Raw genomic sequence first — 24,765 nt, 5'->3', positions numbered from 1 at the left:
CGTACACACACACACACACACACACACACACTCACAAACCACTTGTCCCGAGCAGGGTTGCAGCAAGCCAGCGCCTAACCTGGCAACACAGGGCACAAGGCTGGAGGGGGAGGGGACACACCCAGGATGGGACACCAGTCTGTCACAAGGCACCCCAGGTGGGACTCGAACCCCAGACCCGCCAGAAAGCAGGCACAGGCCGCACCCCCCAGACCCCCAGACCCCTGCGCCTCCTCCAGTAAGAATACCCTGCTTTATAATTTGGTTAAATCATCATAATGTTAATTATGCAACACTGTAAGTCACCTTAGACAAAGGTATCACATAAATGAATTTTAATAACACTACGTAACTTGTCACAGAGAGCGACGTACTTTGCTATTTGATTAAAACATAGTAAAAGTGTAGCTCTGAGAATCTGATGAGGACTGTCGTGAAGTTTACTTTGCAATACCGTTCCACTGACTGCTGGGATTTATAAAGAATGCGTCATGGGTTAGGTGAAGAGTATCCTCAACATCTCATTTGAGGTTGGTGATTAGACCGAATAAGTCTGACTTATTCCCCTTGCGACTTCTCATTTCTGGTAGCATCAACGAGTCCTGTAAAATCATTTTGCATTAGCAGTCTGAAAGAACAAATCAATATGCATGCTTGAAGCGTGGTAAGGTGTCCTTTTTCATTTTTTTATTCATTTAAATTAAGCCCATGCCTGCGCTCTCCTTGCGTCTGGGATGTGGGAGATGAAATTGCCTTCTGAAACCTTCTCAAGTAATGTTTGATTTCTTTCCTGACAATTTGCCCAGGGTTCTCTCCTGACCCATTAATGTTTTGAGCTGCCATTTATGTAATCCCCGGTGCTGTCTCCTCTTATTTTGGAGAGCGGACCTCAGACAGGTGTGTGTGTGCGCGTCCATGCATGTGTGTGCTCGTGTGTTTGTAAAAAAAAAAAAAAGAGTTACTCACTCACACAATGTTCCAACAGTTGTTAACCCTGTGTGCACCATAAGCCCAATTTAAACATGTGAGACCTTTCCCCACTGATTTTTTTTTGTTTTTTTTTTTTTTTTTTTGGGGTAAATTTTGTTTTAACAAATTTCTTCTTTTGAAGAAGCAAAGCATGTTCACGCCACATTTTCTGCGCACGCTGCAATTAAGCAGGTTGCTGAAAACAAATGTGAACGTATTGCAATGCATCTCGCCGGAGGAAGCTACGAACAACATTTGGCTCCCGGTCCCCAGATGTAAAGGACAGAAAATTCTGGAAGCGCACCTTTTTCTGTAGATACTGGAGGAGCTGATGTAGGCTCACCAGCACTTATCAAGATCCGAGGTGTACCTCCGCAGGTACTTCTGGCGATCCAAAATCATTTTGTGCCTTTTTTTTTTGTGACGCTCATAAATAACTTATTTACCATAAATTTAAAGCCCGCCACAGTTGATTTTCTCAGTCTCTTTCGTTTTTGAAGTTAATGTATAAAGACCTTTTTCATTTACGTGAAGTGCTTTTCAAATGACAACATGCATTCAGGAACAACTAAGTAAAGAAGCAAAACATATATGACAGTGTATATAGATAACAACTATGAAATTATCATTTTTAAAACTGTGCATGTAAATATATTATGGAAATTAATAATAAAAAAAACCCTATAGATAGGGCACCAAAGGTACATTTTTGACTTGATTCTGTCTATGATTTCAGACTTGCATCAGTCTTTCTATCAAAATGCAGATGACTCCAGGCATTAAAATTAAACAAGTATTCCCCCCGATGTGTTTCTTTTCCAGTTTTGTAAAGTAAATGGATGAGTGGATGGCTGAAATGGATTTAAATGGGATTTGAAATATGAAAGAAAAATGAAAATCTAAAACTGACATCCCGGAAATACCGAAATGAATGTGATAAATGCACGAGCAGTGTGAGAGTTTCCGTTATTATGATGGACAGAGCCTATGTGAAGGGAGAATAACGGACTGAGATGGTCCACGCTCATATATCAGCTGCAGATATGCATTCCGGCTCCATGTGTGTTTCTACGCACATCCGTGCTTGACTGCTCTGCACTTTTTTCACATTGTTTGCAGGAATTATGGATTTCAAGTGAAGGACAGCTCTGTCAAAAGCTAACATGTATCCCTTTACCTCCCAAAAAATATGTCACTGAGTTCGGTTTGGTAATACATATAGTTATAGTTGCATTGAAAAGAAGGTATTTCAAGGGCTTCAAGCGAATCCTTTGTGCTTTGAAAAAGGAAGGCGATGTCACGCAGTAGTAAGGTTTGGAGTAAAGTGAAAAAAAAACTAAATTAGACACCATTTGTGTGTATTCTTACCATAGTACGGATGCTCCTCGACTTACGATTGTTCGACTTACGATTTTTTTTCACTTTACGATGGAGAGCTGGTGATAGACCTTCAGTGGAAACCGTACTTCTAATTTTGAACTTAGAATTTTTTCCCGGGTAAGCGATATGCGGAGCGATACTCTCTCGCGATTCTGGGCGGCGGCAGCGATCCGCATCTCCCAGTCAGCCACGCAGAGGTGTGTATTAAATGCATGTTCGACTTACGATATTTTCAACTCATGATGGGTTTCGTCTAACGTAACCCCGTCGTAAGTCTGGGACCGCCTGTAGAGCGTGCAAAATAAAAGATATGTCACCTGAATGGACTGCGGTGGGTTTTTTCTTATTTGTCCCTGAGAACAAGTGCTGCTTAGCATATTAACCCTCCCAGATTGGAATCTTGCCGTGATCATGAACTGTAGGGAAAATAATGTATGTAATAATAATGTATATAATAGTAAATGTAATAATAAATAATAATGTCGGTTTCCTCCCAGAGAAGTTAGTTCTGCAAAAGTCTGTGATGCATTGTGTCCCCTCTGTTTGTCGCCCCAGCCTCCCGACAAGGAAGGGGGTCTCCCAAAGCAGGTGGGCAACAAGACCGAATGCGCCCTCCTGGGCTTTGTCCTGGACCTGAAGCAAGACTACCAGCCGGTCCGCAATTTGATCCCAGAGGACAAGCTGTACAAGGTGTACACCTTCAACTCTGTGAGGAAGTCCATGAGCACGGTGATCAAACTGGCCGGTGGTGGCTTCAGGTTGTACAGCAAGGGAGCCTCTGAGATCATGCTCAAGAAGTAAGTCCATCCCTAAAGAGGACTGACTGAGTGTTCCAGAGTACAGAATTGCTCAACCACAGCTGCTGATTATTACCGTCATCTGTTTATGCGGCACATCCGAGGGCAGCGCTGAAGCACGGCGGGTAGCGCAGGTGCCTCAGTGCCTAGGCTGCGTGATCGGACGCGGGTTCAATCCCGAGTCGGCCTGTGTGGAGCTTCCATGTTGTCCCACATTTGCACGGTTCCCTCCAAAAGATGCGTGTTTGAGGTGGGTCGACAATTAGAGATCGCCCCTAGCGTGTGACTGCGGATGAGTGCGCGCGGTTACGCTGCAACGAACTCTGCCCGTCTCGGGAGTACCCTGCTTACCCTGCCCCTTGTTCTTCTGGGACAGTCTCTGGATCACCGCGACCCTGCCTTAAGATGTTAAGTGCCATTTATGGCAGCATTTTAATCCACGAGTGTACACAACTGCAGTTTGAAAGTGCACTGGTGCCCTGGCTGAGGAGCAAAGACCTCTTTTGAGACCAACCAAGCAACCAATGTCAAACAACTGCTTGTCCCAAGCTGGGTCGCAGCAAGCCAGAGCCTTTACTGGCAACACAGGGCACAAGGCCGAAGGGGGAGGGGACACACCCTGGAACGGGACACCAGTCCGTCGCAAGGCACCCCAAGCAGGACTCGAACCCCACATCCGCCACACACCGGGCTATTTTGAGACCTGAACTGGCAATTTTTCCTTAAAAGTTTATGTTCTTACCAACCATAGATTCTGCAGCCTCTTTTAGATGAGATGCCACTGCTGGATTAGAAAACATTGTCCTTTTGCTGCAGTGCTAACTACTGTTTTTGAGTTGCAGGATGTTTCTGGAATTATCATGTGGATGACACCTCCCTGTGCCCGTTCAGGTGCTCACACATCCTGAATGGGGCAGGTGAGCCACGAGTCTTCCGGCCTCGGGACCGAGATGAAATGGTGAAGAAGGTTATTGAGCCCATGGCCTGTGACGGACTGAGGACCATCTGCGTGGCGTACCGCGACTTCTCTGCCGACTCTGAGCCAGACTGGGATGAAGAAAACAACATTGTCACGGACCTGACGGCCATCTGCGTGGTTGGCATTGAAGATCCGGTTAGACCCGAGGTCCGGTCCTCCAAGCTCTTTCTGTCTCATTAGCTTAATGAGAATTTCATTTTTGAATTTTGCGATATTTCATTAAAATAAATAAATAAATAAATAAACTCATAGAAATCATCTTCCAACCTTCTGAATGTTTTTGAGGATAAAGTGGGAATATGAAGAAATATTCCAAGACTCACACAGACAGGTGTATGATATTTGACCAAAGATCTGTTGGATTTCAAGGCATCTGCTGCTTTTCTTAGCAGTGTCATTACACACTGTTGATATCATGGAAATAGAGGTTTTTTTTTTTTAGAAACAAAATCACGTGGAAATCTTGTTAGAGTCCTAATTAATTGTCAGAAAAACGTGAAGTCAGGGAACGCTACTAAGCACAGCCGAACAAAGCGCTTGTATCCGGGATTATCGTATCGTGCGGAAGTGTGAACGAAACAAGAGGCACAAACTGAAGACCCATTAGTTAAAGGCCCTCAAAGGCTCGTAATGCAAGTTTACACTGGTCGTGGAATACACGCATGTAGTTATAAGAGCGCGAGCTCCAAAGGCAGAGGAATTTCAAGAATAAAACGAAAAAGCAATGAGGCTAAAAGGGGAGCGATGAATTCGGTCCCACTTTGGCATCGCGGCAAGTCTCCGAAAAGCTGGATGCTTGACAGCTTGTCCCCAGCAGCTCGTCGGCACCAATAAGGCAATTAGAGGCTTGTCTGCATTATTCAGTCAGCCCGTCTTATCGCTTTGTTTCCTCTCCAGTCTCCCTCGGCGTCTGAGGCCACTGTCTCTGTAGCTGTCAACATGCAGAAAGTTCCTACAACAACGCAGTGAATCATGTGCGATGTTTTATTGATAAACCACCCACCAACGGGGAGCACAAGGAACGCTGGTGATCCCGCTCCCTGGCGGAACAATACCGAGCGCTTCTATTCAATGTTGATGCTTCCCACAACTGTCCTGTAATTACCAGAAACGGTTGCCATGGAAACAAATGTCAGAAAGGCGCACGAGAGAAGGATACTGACAAGTGTCTCACGTCGTGAATGACATTTTGGGAGCGTGTTGTCTGTTTTAGCTTGGAATCCGTTCCGTGAACGGTCGAGCGGAGACGAGCGCAATCGCTGTAAAACGCACAAATGCAGATTTTTTGGGGATATCTTCCTGTCCCGCAGGTGCCTGAAGCCATCCGGAAGTGCCAGAGAGCAGGCATCACGGTGCGCATGGTGACGGGGGACAACATCAACACAGCACGCGCCATCGCCATCAAGTGCGGCATCATACACCCTGGGGAAGACTTCCTGTGCATCGACGGGAAAGAGTTCAACAGGAGAATCCGTAACGTCAAGGGTGAGGTGTGTATGATGCCGTTCTGCGCTCTGACAACATTCATTTGCATTTTTCCCTCGACATTACTGACACTCACAGCTATTCATGCACTGCATGTGTTCAGTAACTTTGTTTATTCCCCCCCCCAACTGCAAAAAGGTGTTTTTTTTATTTTTTTTTTTTAATCATAACTTTCTATTTGTAATCGTTGATTAACATCATTTCAAAATGGTACTGATGTTTCGGCTCACAACAAATAATAAACATGATGTGTATATTGCATAATATGTGAACAGTAACATTATGTATGATTTAACAACGTTGTGTTATGTTATTTACGAATGGAATCATCGACTAATTACGCAAAAGATTTTTTTTCAAAGTTCTTAGTTCTTAGTTATGTCGATCTTTGCATTGAGTGTGATTTGTTTAAATTTACTGATTACAAAAATATTACTAGTTCTTCTACAGTGTCAGATTTAGTTTGGTATTTTACACCCACTGGAAGATTGTAGAAAGTACCAAAACATTCCAGAAAGCATCAGATCCTTAAAGGCACTGGAATGTTCGGTGCTTGGAACCGGGTGCCAAAATTCGCCAAATTTGCTCATTTCAAGAATGTGGAATATTTTTCCAAAAACTGACAGGTAGCACCAACTAACACCAAAAGTGTGTTTCATCTAACAAAACTGAATGGAAAATGCAAAAAAAAAAAAAAAATTGGCATAATAAAATTTCTGTTACATTGTGTTATTTGGATCCTGTTCAGATTTGTAATTGCTAAAATGTCGCGCTAATGTTTTTGATGTTTCGTATGTGTGCTTGTCTTTAATGATAACAATTTTGGGATTGTACAAATGTAATATTTGGTTTAGTTTCATCACATTTTGTTTGTCGTACACATCGGTTCCCTTACAGCGCTAAGCGATGCTCAGTATTGGCTCAGGCTCTTCACCGCGTGGTTTCCTCCACAGGTAGAACAGGAGCGCATCGACAAAATCTGGCCCAGGCTGAGAGTGCTGGCAAGGTCTTCTCCGACAGACAAGCACACTTTGGTGAAGGGTATGGCTCATCGGGGGGGGTTTACCAGAGTTTACCTCAGCTCTTGGGGCGGAGCTTGCGAATTTTGGGATTTCTGAGGATTTCAGGAGATGTCAACGTGCGCAGACCCATTGGTTACGGTGGCCGTGGAGCAGATGTGTGTTGTAGGTGTGTGCGGAAGATCTGAAAACAATGTGCCCTTGCCTGCAGGCATCATTGACAGCACACTGGTCGATCAGAGGCAGGTGGTGGCCGTGACCGGTGACGGTACCAACGATGGTCCGGCTTTGAAGAAAGCCGACGTCGGCTTTGCGATGGTAAGATCTGGGCCCCTGCTCCTCGCGTCTTGTCCTCCAGAGTGATCCGACAGTCGAGTCAAGGTTGCACGTAGATTTACTGAACCCTTGTCATAGTGCCACCTGTTACCTCAAATACAAGTGTAAACTGAGTACACCTGGGCAAATATCCATTTTGGATGAACTGGGAGAAGTTTGTCCATATTCAGCAGTTAAGATCTCAAAGTTATAGAGCATGAACATTTACACGTTACATGAACTTAAGAGATCCTGGTAGAGGTGAGTTTTAAGACCGTTCTTAAATGTAGACAGGGATTCAGCAGTTCTGAGTGACACTGGGAGGTCGTTCCACCGCATCGGAGCCAGGTGGCACCTATCTAGTGCTGAGGACTTGCAGGTCCCGAGTCCCTTTATAAACATTATCATAAAACTGGTCCAAGTTATAGGCCATCAACAGTTACATCATCCCGTACTCTTTTCTTATTTTAGACAGCAGAGATTTGCCCGTCACCTGTCAGATTACTGTGATTATCTGGCTGCTTCCCACGTTCTCCAGTTGACATATGCAACCAGAGGCCCACGCCACTCCATTTTAAGCACCACTATGTTATTCGTAAGGCTGGCCTACACAATGAAATCATCCCTCTGCCCGTGCTCTCGTAACACATGTAAAGCCCATCTCTTCGTGAACAGGAAAGAACTGGAGCTCCCCTTACTGTTCGCGTTGGGTATGCACCCATTCCGAGGGTCGTCCTCAGCATGTCGCAAGCTGCACTTGGTTTTATTACATAACTATGCCATTTGGAAGCAAAAATCCTCAGCTGAATGAGTCATACTAAAAATAATAAATTCATCATCATACGTCTCTAAAATAAATCTCGTACAGCGGCATGCTTTCGTGTCCGATGCAGCTCAGACCAAATCAGCAGCATTGCGCTCGTTCTATAGGAGGGAAATTGCTCGTTGCTGTTCTTCTCCCTTCAGTCTCTGGTGAAACTGCAAAGGATGCAGTCATCTCATGGGAAAGGTCTCTCAAGGGTTTACTCAGGCCAGTATGCAAACCAATCGTGATACACAGAACACATGAGCAGAAATGGTAGACCTTCTCACAACCCCGAATGTACTCTCTGTAACTCAGTTTGTAGTAAACAAGCTTAATCTGACTATGTTGTGCACTATTTCCACATATTAGCTTGGTTAAAAACACATATTAGCATTCTGCCTGCAGACTTCAGTTGAATAATTACATTTTTTCATTTAACTGGGGCTTTTCAACGAAGCAGCTCAGAATGTTAAGGTGCCTACGATTATTTACCCGTTCATATGGCTGCGTAATTTTTTTATTAAAGTCACTGACAATAAGTACGTTGCTCAAGTCTAGGCGGGATGTTGGCACAGCGAGTACCGTGCTGCCTTGTGGCGCCTGGGTGGTGCAAGAGGACATGGGGTTTGATCCTCACTCTGTCTGTGTGGAGTTTGCGTGTTCTCCCTGTATCTGGATGGGTTTCATTTGGGTGCTCTGGTTTCCTCCCACACTCCAAAGACATGCTGTTCAGGTTACCCATAGTGTGGTGAATGAGAGAGAGAGTGTGGTTCCACTGATGTATGGATTGAGTGACCCATTGTAAGTAGTGTATCTAGCAGTGTAAGTCACCGTGGTGAATAAGGTGTGTGGGCTGATAACACTACATAGAGTTCATTGGAAGTTGCTTTGGAGAAAAGCCTCTGCTAAATAATTAAAATGTGCTATAGCTGGAGATGGGATTGAATCTGCACCTTTAGGTTCAAAAGCAACAGCTATAAATGCTCGCTACACTACCAGGTATCCTGCATTGATTGATCAAGTTATTGAGTTTAGCAAGGTTTAAAGCACTCCTTTCATTGCAATCCACCGGACAGGGTATTGCTGGGACCGACGTAGCCAAGGAGGCCTCTGACATCATCCTGACCGACGACAACCTTTTCCAGCATCGTGAAGGCTGTGATGTGGGGAAGGAATGTGTACGACAGCATCTCCAAGTTCCTGCAGTTCCAGCTGACGGTTTAATGTGGTGGCTGTGATTGTGGCTTTCACTGGGGCCTGCATCACACAGGTGTGTGTTAACATCCATGCCAGTGAGTGGGGTTCGAGCTCATTTAGCCCAGGTTTCACTGATCTGTGGGCACACACCAGAAATTATACTTGAAACGTGTGCATTTGCTTTGCGGTATATACTACATAAAAGTTTCCTATGTAATGACAAAGTAAAGAAAGAGTTTTTTTTTTAAATATTTAAATTTAAGAACCTGGACTGACTTCTGTGACAGGGCTTGAGTTTTCTTCAATTGTTTGTGATACTGCTCTATATCCTTGTGGTTTTTCCAAGCAAATATTTTGGCATTATTGTAAAAGTCTTCAGAAGCTGAAATTCATACCCTGCTCGGTTTATTAAATTTCATGTACGGTTCTTTCCAGCCGATCAGGAATATACAGCCCCATCTGAGACCGGCAGCTGATTTTTTATTTATTTATTAATTTTTTTTTTGTAGAAAAACCTGTACTTTTTGCTATTTTCTGTTTTTGACCTGTATCTTCCATGCATTGCTCCAGGATCCCCACTGAAAGCAGTTCAGATGCTGTGGGTGAACTGATCATGGGACACTTTTGCGTCGCTGGCCCTGGCCACTGAACCGCCTACGGAGTCTCTGCTGATGAGGAAACCATACGGCCGAAACAAGCCACTCATTTCTACCACCATGATGAAGAACATCCTGGGCCACGCTATCTATCAGCTCACCATCATCTTCACCCTTCTCTTTGTGGGTAAGCATTTCAAGACTCAGGAAGAGATATCACTGACTTATATGACTGAGATATGGACTGAGCTAATTTATATATGTTTTCAGCTGTAGTACCCTTGAGCAAAGTACTTACCATAAACCGCTGTAGTAAAAATTACCCAGCTGTTTAAATGGTGAATACTTCTAAGTAGATTGACATTACAAGTTGCTTTGGAGGAAAGAATCAGCTAAACGAACACATGTAAATGTTTAATTTCTTCACAACTAATGGGTAACGGTTTTGCCGATTCCTCCGTAGGTCTCTGAAATTTCAGAACAAGTTTTCTTAGCATGATGGCGATCTTGCATGCATGGTACCCGCCTTCCTACTTAGCAAATGATAAGTGAAACACCAAACTTCTCTCTACTGCTGTATGTGTACGGTGATGAGTGAAAAAGTATGTGCAATAATTTGCATTTGTTAGTACTGCGCATACTTTTTGACTCACTTTGCAAAAGACAATCAGAGTGTCAGTGAAGTTCTCGACTGAACGGCAGACTGTGATCTGAAAGTGTCATTCTACGCTGCCACTCTGCATCTTAGGTGAAGAAATGTTTAATATTGACAGTGGAAGGAATGCACCGCTCCATTCCCCACCCTCAGAGCATTACACTATCATCTTCAACACCTTCGTCATGATGCAAGCTCTTCAACGAGATCAACGCGCGCAAGATCCACGGGGAACGAAATGTTTTCCGATGGCATCTTCAGGAATCCCATCTTCTGTTCCATTGTGCTGGGAACATTTGGTATTCAGGTAGTACAACCCAGTCATCACCCCGAAAGAAAATGCTTCTAGAGGGATCCTTAAGTGGTAGCCGTAAAGTAGACGTGTGCCAGGTCTTAGCTTCTGTCCAAAATGGAATGTTCTTGCGGAGAATCGACTTGTCACCGTTCGCTTCTTCTACCCCCAGATTGTGATTGTGCAGTTTGGAGGTAAACCCTTCAGCTGCATGCCTCTGGAGCTGGATAAGTGGATGTGGTGCATCTTCTTGGGCATGAGCGAGCTAGTCTGGGGACAGGTTAGTTCTCACTCCCTATAGTATCAGTCCCAGGTGTTTTTGCCGTTGTGTCTAACCCTACCACCTCCTGCGTGGTAAATCTAATAAATGCAGTGCACCTCCGAGGTTCTTCTTGACTCATTGTGTCTACTGATGTACCATAATAATTGCATTTGTCTCCCTATATCAGATAATAGCGACGATTCCCACCAGTAGACTAAAGTTTCTTAAAGGAGCAGGCCGCCTTACTTACAAGGAAGAGGTGCCTGAGGAGGACTTGAATGAAGACAATGAGGAGATAGATCATGCCGAGAGAGAGTTACGCAGAGGGCAAATTCTTTGGTTCCGTGGTCTGAACAGGATTCAGACTCAGGTAACGACAGCTTCGTGAAAAACACGTGCAGTCTTCGTTCACAACCCTCACACCCATACATGCTGGCGTATGTTCTGCTGTTTTTTTCAGCTGCCTGTACGGGGGATGCAGCGGTTCCTCTTTTTAGAGAAAATCACTTGTTTTGTCTGTTGTTCTTTTGTTTACAGAAAGTCTGTTCCTTGTTCTATGCAATTATTTTCACATAACTGTGTTCTTACGAGCCACTAGTCTGATTCGTGAAGTGCAAGAAAGTTGAACGAACCGTTTATCACTGTTTACATGCTAGGCGATAGGCACAGGCACTTATGTACTATGTATCCTGCTCCACTCTGCTCTCTGCTGTCGAGTAAAGTCCCACTGCCGGCAGAAGCGTCCAGAGGGGACATGCGAAGACCCACGGACCGAGCCGTCCCATCGATCTCGCAATATTTTGCAGCGTCAGGTTCTGGAAGAACACCTTGAGGATTGATGTGGACTGTCAAGCTGATATTTCACATGAAGTTGTTTGCTCAGTACTGTTGAAACAGAAAACCATCTCCATGTTCCTACTGTATGTTATTCAGAGCTTAGACCGCACAAGGTCTCCCTACCAACTTAGTTCCATGGCCTTGACTGGTTTTTGACTGGTCATGAGTGGTACTGGTGTTTGACTCTTAAAAAGAGTGAGAGCGTGGTGTCATCCCATCTGAGCCACCTGTCTCGCTCTGTCCTCCGTTGCAGATGGAAGTCATGAACTCCTTCAAGAGCAGCACCTCCTTTCAGGGGGTCCTGAGTCGCCAGTCGTCCACAGCCAGCCAGAGCCAGGATGTAGTCCATGTGTCTAGCCCGAGTCATGTGTCCTTGTCCAATGCCGTTTCCTCCCCTGGTAGCCCCGCCGCTGCCCCCGCTGGCCGTGAGTCAGAGCTCTCCGAGTGTGCACCAGGGATGCCCCCTGTCCTTGAGACCGCAGACCTCCACCACGGAGGATAAACTCTTTTAGTGTCACGCTCTTCTCGTCCTCACAGAAGGCATAGTTTGCATACCGCTGCCTTCGTGTCCGTTAACAGAGGATGTACCTAAATACACTTTCCTCTTTATTTATGGGTGTCACAGCCTGGCCCAACTTTGAATCAGTTAGTTGTTGGCAAACACCTAAGACTGAGATCGGTGGCATCTCTATTACAGCTAATTGTTTGTTTGTGTGTGCGTGTGTTTCAGCACATGGTTGTCCATGATCCCACCCGTGTGTTTGGCGTTCGGCTCCCCCAGGGAAAGCTCGGTTTTGTCTGAGTGCTGAATGTGTTAACCCTCCCCCCCCCAGAGCGTTGAAGAGCTCTGGATTAAAAAGTATCGGCTGCACCTTGAATCTCAGGTTGTGAGTCCTTCCATTTTCTCTCAGTCTCCCAGCAACACCCTCACCAGGCTGGGTAAACATTCAAGTAAACGCCAACACCAGCGGTCCATGCATCACTTAGACTCCACGGAGGTTTCGCCAGTCGTGGCTTGTGGCGGTAGAGTCAAGGTGTTTTTCACTGATAAAGCATAGTCTCATTTCCAGGGGAAAAGCCAAGGACTGTGCTCCTCAGACAGCCAAGAAGATCCAGGAGGAGAGCAGGACACTTGAACACCTGTCCTCTGTTTCATTTGTACTGTGTAAAACAGAACCACAGGGGTCTGTGGCAGTCCACCATGTCTTCTGCTTCACATACTTAGTCATCGGTCCATTCTGTCTAGCGCTGACCACACCTGTGCGTGCGGCCGGCTAGATCTGTGTAATTCGTCTTGACAGTTTTGGTCATCTGTAGCAATTGCATTTTCAGCTTTACTCATTTGTGCAGTCCTGTGCTCAGATTACCTTGCGTCCTTTGGGACAACATTTAAGTCATATATTTATTCGGTTACCGATGTGATGCGGTTAACGCAGCAGCGACATAACATATTCCAAACCACAAGATCAAAAGGCACAATTTATTGAAAACAACTGCTATCTTATGCTTAAGATCTAAAATTTGACCTTGATAATGGCCATTAGCCAGTTGGTACTCGCATGAATTTGGAAGTTGTTGAGAGTTGCATTATCTGGCATTGGTCTTACACACATGGTTCTCGATCTTAGTCACACAGCGGTTCAAGTTTTGTAAAACACAAACCAGGTAAATGGGCAATACTTGAGTGTTCGAGGGGTTTGTTGGAAGGACACCTCCAGGCTTCATTGATCCACCGTCTGTGTTTCTGTGTTCATCAGTGGTGTGACCTTACAGCATCTTGTCCAGCAAGGGCCACCAAATGAAAATCACGATTTGACATGTGGTCACTCCCCGTACAAAATGCTGATGTTTGTTCTTCTGCTGTACACCTTCTCAAATCTGGAATTCCTTTGACCACGACTTCCACTCTGGATTACAATTTGCGCCGAAGACATCGTGTTTGCCGTCAGCCAGCAGATCTAGCAGCTGGAGACCACATATCAAGTCACGTTTTTTCAGTGCAAAGCCCCTTCAAGATACTTGTCCGGTGTGTTGTTTTGTGTGTTCATTTTTTTTTTTAGCTTGTAGTCCACCGCCATTGTATTTGTGAGTTTTTAGATGGCTTTCAAACTCCAGTTTCCTCACGCATCCCATCTTCTGTGTTCCACACTGTTCTCATGCAGAGTCTTGGTGGACAATCTTGTTTCCTCCCTCCAAATATTTTCAATGAGTGTGAAATCTCATTTTTTCCTCCAACTTACTCACTTAGCTCAGGAATCTCTCGGCATGCATGGGTTTTACATCTTCTGGCATTCTTGCTAACATGGCTTGTCTCTAGGTATTCACCAAGTTGGACCTTATTATTAGGCCTACAATGTCGGTGATGCCTGTGGTGTCTTTTGTTGCCTATCGAGAGTTCTTTTTGCTTTTGTTTTATTTAACTTCAGTTTATACTCCTCACCAAAGCCCAGTGCTTCCTCGCACAATGATTAAATATTGTGTGGATCTTATGACTATGGACCCTTTTCTGCATCACCTTTGCCAAAAACCCTCTCTCTCTCTCTCTCTCTCTCTCTCTCTCTCTCTCTCTCTTCCCAGCCTCACGGTCTAGTTTTGTCGTCCTCCGTTTCTAAACGTGTCATGTTTTTATTTCCTGCAGATACGCGTCGTAAATGCATTCCGCAGCTCTCTATATGACGGCCTGGAGAAGCCAGAGTCGAGGACGTCCATCCACAGTTTTATGACCCACCCCGACTTCAGAACACCCGACTCCCAGCCAAGCATCTCCCTGGTTGATACCTCGCCGGGGAAGAGGATCTGACGCTGCGACACAGCTCCAGCCAGCTGTCGTTGCCCAACAAGAAATCAACCCCTTGGACAGTGGGTATCTACCTGACCATCGACACCAGCCGCTCTCTGGCCTCCTCCAGCCCCGGCAGCCCCCTCCACAGCTTAGAGACCTCCCTCTAGCCCTAGCCGCCATAGCAAAAATAAACTGCACGCGTGTGCGTGTGACCAAGCCAACGAGCGTGTCAGACACGTATGAAGGTTGGGCTGGAGCAATCCTTCACAGATGACTTTTTTGTGCGGATGGAGGGGAGCGACGGAATTGTGGCGGAGCGATGTGAAAGCTGATTAACCCAGCCGTACCCTTCTTCCCGGGAATAAAATGACTGTACGAATAAGAGATGTATTCTCATTACTGCTCATGCATGAATGTACATTACCATGTTTTCTTTAATTGTGTTAGAGTTTAGTTAGGATTTAAATATTTTAGTTTGTTTCAGTGGGAAGTACCCTGGACTGCACGTTTAAAGGCAGCTTATCCAACTTTTCCGTTGTCTGTTAGTTTCGGAGGGTCTCGTGTGGCATGGGCTTCACTGCAGTAATTTATTTAATTAATACACTGAAAAGTGTATTAAAGTTGCAGGGCTCGACTTTCTCAATGGATTCGCATCAGTCGGAGAAGAGACATTTACAAATGACATTGCTGAAAATAATGAGTTCCATAAAGAGTTTATCTTCATCAGTTCTTGGCATGTTGCCTTGTTTCTGCTTCCGCAGTTGTTACTACTTTAACCTTTAACCTTTGTCCGGAAGAGGATGTCGTTTGTTTACAGACCTGTAGGTACTTCCAGGTGTAGGTGTTTAGGGGCACGGCAACGTGCCGCAGATGTAGCTGGAATGGCTCAAGGTGTCGCATACCTTTGTAACATTGGGAGTGTAGGTGTTTTATTAAAAAATGTGTACTGAAATTGCCTGCTACTGTAGATATTCATAGATGATAAAGAAGCCAATTATAATGGGATATATTAATTAATGTGACATTTTAATATTACTTCATTGTCAGAATCAATTTTCAGTGGCTTTCATTATTTGCAGATAGCAATGTAAAGCTTCTATTTATTTCTTTTGCTTCTTTTGATTTTGTTTGTTCATTTATTTACATGTTTATTTTTTACTCAGTGCTTTACAAACATTGAGATTAGCCTCAAAATCCGGAGTTGGGTTTTGAGTGCCGTTCAAGAGTGATTTTACTGAAATGTTTACTAAATAAATACTGCTTGTTTAAGATCACTATTATTTATTAAATTATATGTAACTTTCAAAGCCTACAATGGATTTATAATAGAAACACATGCAAAAAAAAAAAAAAAAACAAAAAAAACAAAAACCTAAATTATTATTAGCCTTTATGTATGGAAATCAAAAGTTGTGTTTAAATCTTGTGATTCATTGTGTTGAGTATTTTATTATTTATCTATTTTTTTAGATTTCAGTTTCACTGGAAAAAAATCATAATGGAATGTCGTTAACTGAGTAAAAAAAAAAAAATGCACTTTCTGGATATGAATGAAACTCTTTTTGATGTAAAATTTGATGTGCTACTGTATGGGTCTGACCCCAGCTTGTCTTCCTGCAGTCACTACATATCTCAAGAGCGTCGTCGTGGGCCGTGACCACTTTTGTGCATTTCAGCTCACGGAGTTCAGGAGAATCACCTCGGAAGGCAGACCTATGGCGTTTGCACCAAGACTCAAGACGCACAACGATAAACGGCCGTGTCAGCGAGAAAGAGTGGAGAATTACACTAAATTTGCAAGTCAAATCAGTCCTGTTTTCTGTTCCTAAACCCAATGCCTTGGCTTGTGAGCAGGTTTGTTTGTCAGCTTTTAAGAGCAGTCCCAGGAGAGGAATAACACGTTTTTATGTTGCCCGACGGGATCGAGTGAACCAGCGATCCATTTAAACAGGGAGAAAAAAAGGATGAATTGCTGGACTTGTCTTCTCTTTGTCAATCTCGCTCAAATGTCTTTATCCAATGTTCAGATTTTTCTTATTTTTGTTATATTGTCAAACAACTTTGAGTGACACTTTGAAACCATCTGTACATCATTAAAAATCAGCTTTGAAATAAATGCTATTAGTTAAATCATGTATTTTTCTGGAAATAGAAAATGTGCGGCCCGTCATAAGGAATGCTCACCGTGCGCGCTTGCATGAGTCGAGATGAACGAAGGCACTGCACCTCAACAATTACCCCACCGATGCAAAAAAAAAAAAAAAAAACAGCACATACAGTCACCTTTACAGTACATTTAAGACCACATTTACAATTAGTGAACTGATGTCAAGATACGTAAGGAAAATGTATTTCTGTAACATCTGCACATCCCTTAATATGATGCCAGAGGTCTAAACTCCAGAAAAATTCCAGCTTGTTGATCATTTTGTAAACTTATCGCCTCTTGGGAATCTACCTCTTATTGGTTCTATGTATATGTACCGAGCGATTTTGCATTTTGTGACATGAAGAACAATCGGACAGATGCATGTATTCTGGGCATGACTGCTGCCGGTCCATCTTGTTATATATATCGTATATATATTTTAAAATTGACAGAAGAACTGTAAATAAAGAGCCCTGTCTCTGCTAATCTATCACCATGCAATAGTCATGCTTTCCAACTGTTATCCACAAACTGCAAAGTGTCTCACTGGAGCACATACACTTTCACATCAGTAAACATGTGAAATTACATATATATATTCTTATCCATTTTTCATTTAAAACATTTTTTTTTTCCCCAGTTTTTACAGTTTTTTTTTTTTTTTTTTTCCTCTGGAATAGACTGTTGGTATTTTTTATATATACAATTTCCCTGCTCAGCACAAGCAGCAACAAATGAGAATGTAAATCCTGACTGAGTCTGACTCGGAGCAGCAAGAGCCTGAATTTTCCCCTGCAAAGAGCAGAGTGTTTTTGCGATGCTTCTCCTGCTGAATGGTAAGTTCGATTTTCCAGCACAGAGTTACTTCCTTCAAAAGAAAGACACTTTATTTTAAAATTGTTGAACTGAAACTGGCGACAGTGGGCAAAGCGCTCTATTTAACAGTCTTTACCGGGTGCTGGAATCGCAACTGTGAGTCAGCAGTAGAGATCCAGAGCTCCATCCATTTAGTCCAAGGCACACGTGCATTTAAAGAGTTAAATCTGATCACTTTAAGGCAAATTCTTCCTGACAGTCCGGGAAGCAGGAGACTCATTAGAATGCTTTCGTCAGCTGCACACATGCAGAGGTGTAGGACTTGTTATTAAGTGTTTATGCTTCATAATATGTGGTTTAGCATCCTCTGCCTGCAAATCACAGGGCTGGAATTACCAGTTCCTAATCTGCTGTAGTGCAATTTACGTTGCGCATGACAATAATTACTGCAGAAAGCGTACAGTCATGACAACAATAATTGGAAATTAATTAAAGGCTTCTGGTAATTTCAGAGAATCAGAACTGGAATGGAAAGCAGTAGCGCTGTTTAGCAAAGCTCATCAAAAACATAATTATTTTCCTTTTCTTTTCTTTTTTTTTCTTTTCTTTTCTTTTCTTTTCTTTTCTTTTCTCTGTGTACCGTGCTTTAGCCTTCACATCAATTAAACAGCAGGGGAAACCGGAAACGCGTGAACATGATTCTGCTGCAGACGCCTGCCTTTTGATTGCTCGACATTTGCCGATCATGGTTTAGAACCTCGACATTTTCGGTCGCTTTATTATAGGAGTTCGACACACTGCTTTGTCTGAATGAAAAGGGCAGTTTGTGTCTTTTTCTCAGTGAAGCCAGTTTTCTTCGCCAGCAAGTCAAAGAGCACTGAGGCCTGATTGTGTGTAGAAAGGCAGGGAAGTACAGTATATACCGACAGCCACAGAGCTACCTCATATTTGCTGAGGACTGCAGTTAAAGAATTGTGTTAGACACAGCACTTTCTGTTTTTGGTGCAAGAAATGAGGAGAAGTGAAGCAGTGCTCTGGAGCTCTGCACTCAGCTGAAGAAAACAGCGTCACTCGTAGATGATCCCGGGGGAAGCGGCAGGACGAAGGCGTCACCCAAGGCACCGGCGCAGTGACAGCTGGATCTACACTGCAGAACCCTTGGTGCCATTGCTGTTCGTAGCCCCACTGAGCCATTATAAATAAGCAAAAAAAATTCTGTAAAATATACCTCTGTTAACCAGCGTAACGTACATTACAATTAATTAGATAGCTACAACTTAAAAATATTGAACGGAGCCTTTGTGTGGGAACATACTGTATTATAACGCATTCTGTACACCTGGGACATCTATGGCATTAAGCACTGATGTATATACTGTAAAATGCATATGATAAAGTGGATTGCATTACAATATTGTAAATATTGTAAATGTTGTAATGGTTCACGGTCCACGGAAGGAAAGCAATGGTCCAAAGGAGCTTTCTGATTATCTTCAAAATAAATAAATGGGTAATATCTCCTAAAGCACACGTGAGACTGACTGACCCACTTTAACTCGCCCGCCTTTTTTTCGTATTCGTCCAATGAGACATGGACCTTTCGATGTAGCTTCCCTTCCAAATGTCGGGTTTGGGGACCAAATCATTGTGCATTTAAACAGTAGAGGGCAGCAAGTTCACATTTGATACAATTTTTAGTGGAAAAGAATAATTTTCTGCCATGCTGATTGAGACTGAGTATCATGAAAACAATACATGCTTTTCCAACTTATCTGGGCACTTCCTGCATTTCATCCCGGCACTTGCTAACAAACATCCTTTTGCACCGCTCAGTTCGAAAGTCCGGAGACCATTCAAAAAAAAAAAAAAAAAAATGTAGCACAATATTCTGAATGCCAGGAACGGTTGCTATAGAAACAGTACTCTGTAGTAGCAGGTAGAAATGCTGATGGAAGCTATTTCATCTCTAAACAGGTCAGAAAGATTTTGGGAATATATTTGAGCACTTTTAATATTCTTCATAACTTCATTTTCATATTAGGTTAGCAGTCTTTCTTCTCAATATATTCCAGTTTAAAGAAATACTTGAGTTGGTAACACTGGGTAATATATATAAATTACACATGTCTATATCTATATCCATATATACATACATTATATATATATATGTCTGTTGGAAATCACTTCTCTGATATGGAGATAAATCCAGGAAAGGACTCATTCAACCCTAACAAAATGAGGTCAGGTGGAACAAAAGCTGCCAGAAAAAGTGGGTTTCCAGGACCAGGAAGCAGAAACCTGTCATTCTGTTTTCAGTGATAGTTTATTTGATAAATGTCCAATGCACTGATTTATTTTTAACACTTGCACCATTCAAAATCAGTTGTGTTTTGTGTGTTTACTATATTGTTTTCGCATGGCTGCACCATTGGTTTCTATGGAAACCTCTTGAGAAAAGCCACCGAGAGAATCTGCCATTCTGTTTTTTATATTATAATAATATAGTAATCAAAGGAGATCCTGGTTACACAATGACAATGGGAATATGAAACAGCTGAAGTGCTCTGGAGTCCAACGTTACAATGGTGCTGTAAATAAAAAGTCTGGAGTCCAAATACCTCACTAGACTTATGTAGCCTGATTTTACAGTCTTCTCAGCTGCAGATCCTGTTGCCTTGAAGCCCTTATTCACTGGCACCAATATCTCAATCAGTGACCAACAAACTCCTCCCAGTAACCCAGATAAGTTAAGCAACGAGTAGTGTAAAAAAAAAAAAGAATGCTCGAAAATACTGAATAGCAATATAGTTTACATCATTCCACAAGAGAGGCATCTTGGAACACTACAGAAAGCATTCTTACAAACTCAGGTTCCCTTAAGTCATTCACTGCACACTGAGTCACAATTTTTCATTCATTTTGTCAGTAGCTACACTGATAATGAAAGCCTGTACCTGCTGAACTGTATTTCTCCCAACACAATGTTCTGTAAGCTAAATGTTGACACACATGATGATGTTACAATTTTACATTTATTCATTCAGCTGATGCTTCTCTCCAAAGCAGCTTACAGTATTAAGGTTACAATTGCTACAGTTACGAGAGAGGTTAAATTCAAAATTATGGGAAAATAATCGTAAGTAACTTAACGCTAAGTCACTTTGGAGAAAAGCATCAGCAAGATGAATAAATTATTTACCCATTTACACAGGTGGGTAATTTTACTGGAACAATTTAGTGTAAGTACCTTGCTCAAGGGTACTACAACCAGAGGTGGGGATCACACCTGCGACCTTTCGATCCAAAGGCAGTAGCGGGAAACATTGGTACTTGTATGCAATCAGACTTGTTCCCTGATCAGGGTGACGAGAGATGTATAAGTGATACACCCTTCTGCCTTGCCTGGAGCTGAAAATGTTTGCCTAAGAATCAGGGGCCATTGCATTTGCATCTGTGTTTTTTTTTTTTTTCTTCCTTTCCCCACATGGCAACTGTAGAGTCTCCTAGTGCTTATATTCTGCACCGGGGGGCATGATTTGCATTATTCATTCAGCTGATGCTTTTGTCCAAAGTGACTTACAATTATTTACCCATTTATACAGCTAAGTAAGTACCTTGCTCAAGGGTACTGCAGCTAGAGGTGGAACTTGAACCTGTGGGTCCAAAGGCAGCAACTCCGACCACTATGTTACCAGCTGTCCAATGATGATCGAAAATATTGCTGTTGTACAAGTTTAAGCCCCTTATACTTCAGCGGGTCCTGCTGTTGGATTACTGAGAAAGACGTGTTTCGCATATTGTTGCGCCGATCAGAAAAACCGCAAAGAATAAAAGTGTTTCGGTGAAAGATGAGAATTAACCGCTTGCTCGTGTGCCCACTGAGATCGGTTGCTCAGCTAATACTGGTTTATTTAAACCACACTTGCTGATGACGTGATCTCTCCTCATTGAGTGGACCTCCTCCAAGGCCGCAGAACCGTGCAACGTGACCTGAGTGACAGTTGATGCGGGCGGAAGACATCAGCCGAGCGCAATGCCAGACCGGCGACGGAGCCACGGCTGTCGACACACACACAGTGCGCGTGTCACGGAGCTTGCTGGGTAACGGCACTCCTGGCTACGGGCCGGGCTGTCACAAGCAATAAGGGCTCCCCAGCAGTAAGGAGGACCGAGGCACGGACGTGCATGTTCATGAGGGAGGCTGCGGGCGATGCTTTGTGAAGACTGCATGCATCATCCGGTGCATGTGACTCATGGACGCGGAGGAAGATGAGCATTTCTCCAGCGGCGCGGATGAGCCGTGGAGACGCAGGCTTGGTGCACGCTGTCAGAAAGCACTGGGGAGGGTCCGGACCTACGGACACCTACCCAGTCCCGCAAGGCCTTAAAGGACCGTTAATCGAACGTAATTTTATAAATGCGAATGTACCCTGAATTCCGGCTCTCGGACATTCTTCTGAACCCTGAGCGTCACAAAGTGATAATGCGTTCGGGAAGGAGGCGTCATTCTGGGAAGGCACGGTGTCGTCCGCTTCTGCTGACCGCTGCCGTCATCATGCCCCGTCCGCATCTGAGCACGGATCTGATGCTTAGAAACACACTCGGTGCTGTCAGGGATACGCTATGTTAGCGCTGCACATCTCTATATATCACAGTGGAAGAATAACGGTCCCCAGTATGGATCACTGGTCAAGTAGGACGCTGCCTTTATCGTCATTTCGAGATCTGTCCGATCACCATAGCTGTGATAATATGAGAAAATTACCTTTTAAAGCCGCATTTTTTCAACTACGAATCTGTTCTACATCTTTGTGCTTGATTTTTTAAGTTTTTTTTCTTTTAATAATTATTTTGGCGACATTCCTCACATCTACTCAAGTGTTATTCAGTTCTGTGGCCCTAGTCTTATCATTTTCATTGCCTGGGGGGGGGGAGGTCTTCCAAAAAATAAATGTGGTTAATTTTTTTGCTCAGAGTACTAAGGCAGGACCACAATTATATCCCAGAGGTCTTTCTGCTATACATTACATTTTTTTTCTCCTCTCTCCGGTTGAAATTGGAACTATTATTGGGAGGAAAAGTAAACACTTTGACGCTTATGATTTGTTCAGCTGACGCTTTTCTCTAGAGACTTACAAGCATTAGGTTTGTAAACCAGTCTACTTTCGATTATTATTTACATCATTTATACAAGTGGAGCAATTCAAAGCAAGTACTTTGCTAGAGAGTACCGCATCAGGAACAGAGTTTGAACCCAGGTCCTTCAAGTGCAAGGAGAAGCACCTTAACCATCCACCCATCATGGTCCAGCTAGACTAATATTTTTGCAACTTTCATTTATTGCAATGTCTTTTATTTCAGTTATTGAATCTATCTTTCATTTTGAACACTCCTATACTTCCGTCATGGTAACTGGTAGCATAGTAGTTGCAGGTTCGAATCTCACCTTCAGCTGTAGTACCCTTGAGCAAGATACTTACCCTAAATTGCTCCAGTAAAATTACCCAGCTGTATAAATGTTACAGTGTTAGTCCACTTACAGTAATTTTAAATACATGAACATCGTAGTTGCTTTGGGAGAAGTATCAGCTGAATGAATAAATATTTACATTTATTTATTTATCAGATACTTTTCTCCAAAGCAACTTCCAATGAGCTCTGTGTAGTGTTATCAGCCCACGCACCTTATTCACCGCGGTGACTTACACTGCAGGATACACTAATTACAGTGGGTCATGCATCACACTATGGGGGAACCTGAACAGCATGTCTTTGGACTGTGGGAGGAAACCAGAGCACACAGAGGGAACCCACATAGACACGGGGAGAACATGCAAACTCCACACAGACTGAGCAGGGATCAAACCCACATCCTCTTGTACCACCCAGTCACTGTGAAACAGCAGCGCCACAACAGCGATGTGCCACCGTACCGCCAAATATAAAAACATAGCTTAAATCAATAGATTCCCCCCCCCCCCCCAAAAAAAAATAAGACATCTGCCAATTCTGTTTCCTGACTTTTTAGGTCAGGTGGGATGACAGTGAGCTGCAATTCTAATGATGAGTAATGATAAAAGTCCATGTGATCAGCGGTTATTGATTTAATTAAAAAATTTACAATGGAGGTACAGTAACACGACTGAAGGGGGCGCTGGGAGCGGATTCCGAACACGGTACGGATTTCTCCTTTCCAAGATGGCACTCATCTCAAGACATTAACGTGCGAGAGGGGAGGTTATCGCTCGGCAGGGAACGTGCTGGAACTCCGTGACCAATGTCGTGAAAACCCGAGGAGGCTGGAGCCACATCGTTCCACAGATTGCTCTTGTCTCATCCGGTAGGCTCATCAGCTGATCCTCAGGAAAAAGGCACGACGCTGATAGGCGTTCCGGCTGCCCTCCAATAATCTACGTGCTCAAGAAACCATAATTAGGCATCATTAACAGTTAAAAAACACCGAAAAGGCTTTGGGGCTTCCTGCAAGATGAGATTCCGCTCAACTAGTTCATTGAAATGCCGGCCTAGCTCCGGGCAGTTGTATGAGAAGATTCAAGGTGACAGCATCAAAGAGAAAGAAGATTGCTTTTTTCGAATGTCTTCTTTCCATCTATTTTTGTAACTTTCATTTTGAAAACCATGAATCAGTCGGTACACTCATGAAGCCTTTAAGGATATTTGCTTTCTCTGCCTGACTGCTAGAGAAGTATAATGACTGTCTGACAATTCTCTCATTATGCCGCTAATGAATGGAATTGCCTGGTTTTTTTTGAGAAATCGTGGTTTCGGGGGGAGGAGAACATGACAACAGACTCATCAGACCGACGTGCTGTTGCGCAAACATGTTTTGTTCTGTCGGTCTGAACGCTTTGGGATCCTTAAGGGCTTCTTTGCCACCTTGAATTTTATCGTTACGGGCAATAACAACAGGCACAAAATAGTCCCAAAAATGGTGAAAGCAGTGACCCAACAGCACAAGGTTAATGGAAATTTTTGTAACTGTCAAGCTGTTATTGCCGTGATTTTCCAAAACGCTCTAGTAATGCATGCAAATATATTGACTGGACATTTAAATACAGAAAATTAATAGCTATTCCGTAGGCACATTGTCAAGTTTCGGCTTTGAGTGCTTCAGTGTTTCCAAAATACATAAGCCACAGAGCCTGCAGAAAGCATTTTCCCTAAACATTTTGCGAATGTTACACTTAACTGTTGCGATCATGTACTCATTTATTATTTCATATTCTATTAATATTTTATTAATACGGAGCATTACATTCATAAAGATGAAGTGCTAAATGTGTCAGTTGTAGATATACAAATTGGATACAAATAGACTTTTAAATGCTTTTTTTAATATCTGAATTACCCTCCAGAATGAGAATCCAATTCATTTGGCCAAGTATGCACACGCATACAATTAATTTGGT

The 24,765-nt window shown here is 43.3% G+C and overlaps 1 pseudogene; it reads left to right on the top strand.

Annotated features, from left to right (window-relative positions):
• The window catches only part of LOC108925547 (plasma membrane calcium-transporting ATPase 2-like), a 68,406-nt pseudogene extending 53,025 nt beyond the window's left edge, over nucleotides 1–15,381 (top strand).
• Nucleotides 15,382–24,765: the final 9,384 nt, after the last annotated feature.

The sequence above is a fragment of the Scleropages formosus genome, chromosome 1 (assembly GCF_900964775.1).
Source record: "Scleropages formosus chromosome 1, fSclFor1.1, whole genome shotgun sequence".
Classification (NCBI taxonomy): domain Eukaryota; kingdom Metazoa; phylum Chordata; class Actinopteri; order Osteoglossiformes; family Osteoglossidae; genus Scleropages; species Scleropages formosus.
Note: the sequence above shows the minus strand (reverse complement) of the source record. Positions and strands in the feature narration are given on the sequence as shown.